The sequence below is a fragment of the Sus scrofa genome, chromosome 8 (genome assembly GCF_000003025.6).
Source record: "Sus scrofa isolate TJ Tabasco breed Duroc chromosome 8, Sscrofa11.1, whole genome shotgun sequence".
NCBI lineage: Eukaryota > Metazoa > Chordata > Mammalia > Artiodactyla > Suidae > Sus > Sus scrofa.
Window position 1 is genome coordinate 109901195 of NC_010450.4, and position 6093 is coordinate 109907287.

Consider the following 6093-nt stretch of genomic DNA (forward strand, 5'->3'; position numbering starts at 1 on the left):
AACCTACGTTCTCATGGATACAGATTCATTCCCACTGAGTCACAATGGGCGCTCCCAAAACAACTTTAAAAAAGGCATTTTTGAGAAAATCAGGAAAATTGAAAAATAGGGTGGATTTTAAATTATGTTAAAAATATTAATTTTTTTAAGATGTGACAATGGCATTATAGTGGGTTTTAAGTATGTCTTAGGAATACATGCTAAAGTATTTATGGGTGAAATTACACGATATCTTGGATTTATTTTAGAATACTCCAGAGAAAAAAGGGAAGCTATAGATGAAACCAGTTTAGCAAAGGTATTCTTATGGAAATCATCCAACATACACAACAGCAGGGAATGAATACACTGGATCTACATTCATCCAACTTCAACATTTTGCCAATCTTGACTCAGGCTATTCCTCCCACACATACTTTTTTCTTCTGGTATATTTGAAGTAAATCTCAAACATCAGACAACATATCATTTCACTCATAAATATATCATTAAACATCACTAATCGGTGAGTTTTTCTTAACAAAATGAGTAGGCCAATATCACATGGAACAAAGTTAAGGATAATCTCCTAATCTTCTACCATAGAGTAAGATTGTCAAAATATTAACACGTTATGTTGAAGCTGAATAATAGATACCCGGGGGTCCTTTATACATGCTAATTTTGTGTATGTTTGGAATGTTTCATAACATAATTTTGCTGAAAGAATAAGGCAACTTCATATGTACTGCAATGGAACAATGCTCAAGACATATTAAGTGAAAAAAGACAGAATTGTGTATTATTATGCTACAACTTGTGTTTAACAAGATACACACACACACATATGTATATGAAATATAACTGGAAAATGCACATGGAACTAAAAACAGCTCTTATCTCTGAGGAGGGGAACTAGAGCACCAGGGAAGAAAGATGTGTTTGTCCTTCTGTATGTTTTGAATTTAGAATAGTATATTATAGTAAATCAACTATTATGTTTTAAAGGAATAGTATATTATAAATTCAAGAACATAAATCATTCATAAATTTAAAGAAAAAAACAATGTATAGACAGCTGGGTATATCATGTATCATCAAAACTCATCATTAACTTGATTATCAGTCACAGCTTAAAATAATCTAACTTAGGTATCCTACCAGATTTATACTGGAAAATTGCCCTGATAGATCTGAAATCAGAAATCGCCAGCTGTCTAATCCAATATTGTGTTGTGGGTTTTAGAGCTACTGTGGTCTAAAAAATTGCCACTTCTGGAGTTCCCTTCCTGGCTTAGTGGTTAACAAATCTGACTAGGAACCATGAGGTTGCCGGTTCTATCCCTGGCCTGGCTCAGTGGGTTAAGGATCCAGTGTTGCCATGAGCTGTGGTGTAGGTTACAGACACGGCTCGGATCCTGTGCTGCTGTGGCTCTGGTGTAGGCTGGCAGCTACAGCTCCCTAGCCCGGGAACCTCCACATGCCAAGGGTGAGGCCCTGGAAAAGACAAAAAAGACAAAAATAAATAAATAAATAAAAGATTGCCACTTCAGCTTACCACCATCTCCTTCACCTCCTGCCTTATGTTTGGCTTATTCTGATTCAAACCTTTTTTTTCTGTGCTCCAAGCCTTTCCTTGGTACAGCAAAACCTCTCCATGTTTAAAGCTGAAAAGCACGACCACCTTTCAAAACGGTCCCACACACAAAGGAGACCTGTATTACAGTCCAGTTGTTACAGATCATTTTCTGTCCTTCCAACCTAGCTGGGTGTTACATAACTAACATCAATCTGGCTAGCTATCATTAGGGAGATTTGCCTTTTTCCAAACTAAATTGTGAATACCTTAAACAGATTAGTGCCTAAACATAAGCATAGAGTTGTCTCTTTACAGCAGCAATTTGGCTCTAACTGAGGCAGCATATTGGGAGCTTATAAAGCACCAACATCTCCTTTTCAAATATTCTTTTCTAAATTTCTTCTTTTCAGTCCCAAATGGAAAATGAAGCCAGAGTACATAACAAGTAGAAAATCATGGAATGTCATTCCCTGTGTGAAATTTTAGAGCAACAACTATTTTTGGTAACATTTGGCCCAAATGTTCTTTTTTGTCTTTTTTTTTTTTTTTTTTTTTTTTTTTTTTGTCCTTTTGTGTTTTTTTCTAGGGCCGCACCAGTGGCATATGGAGGTTGCCAGGCTAGGGGTCCAATCGGAGCTGTAGCCACTGGCCTACGCCAGAGCCACAATAATGTGGGATCCAAGCCGCATCTTCAACCTACACCACAGCTCATGGAAACGCGGGATCCTTAACCCACTGAGCAAGGCCAGGGATGGAACCCACAACCTCATGGCTCCTAGTCAGATTCGTTAACCACTGAGCCACGATGGGAACTCCCAAATGTTCTTAAAGATTTAGTTTTTTTCTGATATTAAATCCCATACAACGTCAGGATGAGGCATTTAAAATTCTGCAGTATTATTCTAAAAGTAACTTTACCACTAAGAACATGCTTTTATGGATACCAACAGTTTTATTAAGCATCAAATACACAACATGGAGAAATAAGTCTTTTCTGGGAAAAAAAATGTGACTGTAAAATTATATAAAATCTACTTTGTAACTCAGCTTCATTCTTCATTACAGGTAGTTTAATGTTTCCCTCATAATAACCCAATAATATTGAGCTACAAGGAAAAGTTATGAATTACAGAGTTGATATTCCAACACCAAGATGAAAAAAGATCTAATCATGTAAAACTTTCTGGAGCCTATTTTTTATGAGCCTCTAATAGCATTTTTCAGGGTATACGTTTAAGTGTCTCAAACACTGCACCAGTGGGTAGATATTCTAAACAGCTAGCCTTTGCCAAATTGCTTTGTTAAAAAACGAGGCATGAGGAATTCCCTGGTGGCCTAGCAATTAAAAATTCAGTGTTTTTTATGTCACTAGCATGGCCGCAGATCTGGTCTCTGACCCAGGAACTTCTGTATGCCACAGGCACAAAAAAAAAAAAGTTTCTCTTGTAGCTCAGTGGGTTAAGAACCCAACTAGCATCCATAAGGATGCCGGTTTGATCCCTGGCCCCACTCAGTGGGTTAAGAATCTAGTGTTGCCATGAGCTGTGATGACAGGTCACAGAATCAGCTCATATTCTGCGTTGCTGTGGCTGTGGCATAGGCCGGCAGCTGCAGCTCTGATTCAACCCCCTAGCCTGGGAACTGCCATATGCCACAGGTGTGACACTAAAAAAAAATAGAAAAAAGGAAAGAAAAAATAGGAACAAGCAGTTCAGTTTGGGTTACTTAGATTTTTTTCTGTTTTCCTACAATGTATTATCTTTAAAAGTCGAAGCAGAGTTTCCACTGTGGTGCAGTGGGTTAAGAACCTGACTGCCACAGCTCAGGTCACTGCAGAGGTGCAGATTCAATCCCCGACCCAGTGCAGTGGGTTAAAGGATCTGCCTTTGCTGCAGCTCAGATTCAACCTTTGGCCCAGAAACATCCATATGCCACAGGTGTGGCCATAAAAATTTTTAAAGTTTAAAAATAAAAAAAGTTAAAGAAATCATACTTTGGAGTTTTAACCACTAAGCTTCCACCTATAGAGCTCTAGCCTCCTGGTAGATGACACCTTTGTGAACATAACACCCTGTACAGCCACTGCACCCACCTCTCAGAAGGCAATGCCGAAACTCAAGAAAGCCCCTCTCTAAAGGAACATAAAGTGATCTAAGGTACATGGGCGACTGGCTACTCAAGTTCAGAGACATGAACACAAAAGGAGGAAAATATTACAAATATGGTAATGAGCTTTTTCAGACTTTAGTGTTATTGTTCTGTTTAAGTGTCTTAAACAAGACCCGCAACAAAGGGTAGATATTTTTATCGGAGCATTATTTTTATCAGTGCATTAAGCTGTACTGATTATCTTTACAAAGTCCTTAATCATTGCAAGACTACTATAAAGCCTACCATGTTTTGGATAAAGCTGAAAGAACTACTCTTTGATAATAAGGTCCTGTAATGCAAAATTTTGTTAACTTATGATATTTTCATTAGGAACTTGCTACAGGGACTGACTTTTAGATATTCAAAATAGAACTAACGAGTCCGAGCCGAGCGAGTAAGCTGAGTGGTTGTGTGGTCTCATCTGGAGACCGGTAGCACTTGCAGCGTGGCTGACCAACTGACTGAAGAGCAGATTGCAGAAGTCCAAGAAGCTTTTTCACTATTTGACAAGGATGGTGATGGAACTATAACAACAAAGAAATTGGGAACTGTAATAAGGTCTCTTGGGCAGAATCCCACAGAAGCAGAGTTACAGGGCATGATTAATGAAGGAGAGCTCATGGTAACGGCACAACTGACTTCCTGGAATTTCTGACAATGATGGCAGGAAAAATGAAAGACACAGACAGTGAAGAAGAAATTAGAGAAGTATTCTGTGTGTTGGATAAGGATGGCAATGGCTATATTAGTGCCGGGGAGCTTCGCCATGTGATGACAAACCTTGGAGACAAGTTAGCAGATGAAGAGGTTGATGAAATGAGCAGGGAAGCAGATATTGATGGTGATGGTCAGGTAAACTATGAAGAGTTTGTACAAATGTTGACAGCAAAGTGAAGATGTTGTGTTAAATTTCTTTTTTTTTTTTTTTTGGCTTTTTTTTTTTTTTGGTCTTTTTTTGCCTTTTCTAGGGCCGATCCCGCAGCATGTGGAGGTTCCCAGGCTAGGGGTCTAAGCCACACCAGGGCCACAGCAACGCAGGATCCGATCCGCATCTGCGACCTACACCACAGCCCACAGCAACGCGGGATCCTTAACCCACTGAGCAAGGCCAGGGATCGAACCTGCAACCTCATGGTTCCTAGTCGGATTCGTTAACCACTGCGCCACAACGGGAACTCCTTTTTTGGGTTTTTTTTGGTGTTTCGTTTTTCTGTTTTTGTTTTTTGCCATTTCTTGGGCCGCTCCCACGGCATATGGAGGTTCCCAGGCTAGGGGTCTAATCGGAGCTGTAGCCGCTGGCTTACACCAGAGCCACAGCAATGTGGGATCCGAGCCGAGAATGTGTTAAATTTCTTGTACAAAACTGTTTGCCTTTTCTTTGTAACTTATCTGTAAAACGTTTCCCCTACTGCTAAAAAAATAAAATAAAATAAAAATGCACGTAAAGTAATTAGGACCTCATTCCTCCGTGTTTTCTTCCCTTATCTTACTGTCATTGTCTTGAAACCTTATTTTAGAAAACTGATCAAGTAACATGTTGCGTGTGGCTTACTCTGTACATTTCTAAGCCCTTCTGCACATCTAAACTTAGATGGAGTTGGTCAAATGAGGGAACATCTGGGTTATGTCTTTTTTTTTCAGTAGTTTTCTTTAGGAACTGTCAGCGTGCTGTTGTAAAAGTGTGGAGTTGTAACTCTGCGTGGACTACAGACAGTCAACAATAGGTACTTAAAAGTTGCACTATTGCAAAACGGGTGTTTTATCCGGGTACTCGTACAATATTTTTTCGTACTGCTGGTCCTGCAGCAGAAACAGTTTCTTTTATTGTTACTTGCGCTTTAAACTTTGTTTTAGCCACTTAAAGAAAATCTGCTTATGGCACAATTTGCCTCAAATCCATTCCAAGTTGTATATTTGTTTTCCAATTTAAAAAAATTACAATTAAAAAAAAATAGAACTAACAACGCAGGTTAACTATTACTTCTTTTTTTATTTTTTTTTTAATTTTTTTGCTATTTCTTGGGCCGCTCCCATGGCATGTGGAGATTCCCAAGCTAGGGGTCCAATCGGAGCTGTAGCCACCGGCCTACACCAGAGCCACAGCAACTCGGGATCCGAGCCGCGTCTGCAACCTACACCACAGCTCACGGCAACGCCAGATCGTTAATCCACTGAGCAAGGGCAGGGACCGAACCCACAACCTCATGGTTCCTCGTCGGATTCGTTAACCACTGCGCCACGACGGGAACTCCGGTTAACTATTACTTCTAAGCACTCCCCATACCTTTTAACCATATCACAGCACAATTTATTAACATAATGAAATCTTACCTAAAATAAAGGCATTCTCTCCTCACCTGTAAGTTAACATCCCCCAAGCCACC

At 39.6% G+C, this 6093-nt stretch overlaps 1 pseudogene; it reads left to right on the top strand.

The window, feature by feature from the left end:
- Positions 3719-4727, top strand: LOC102157584 (annotated as a pseudogene).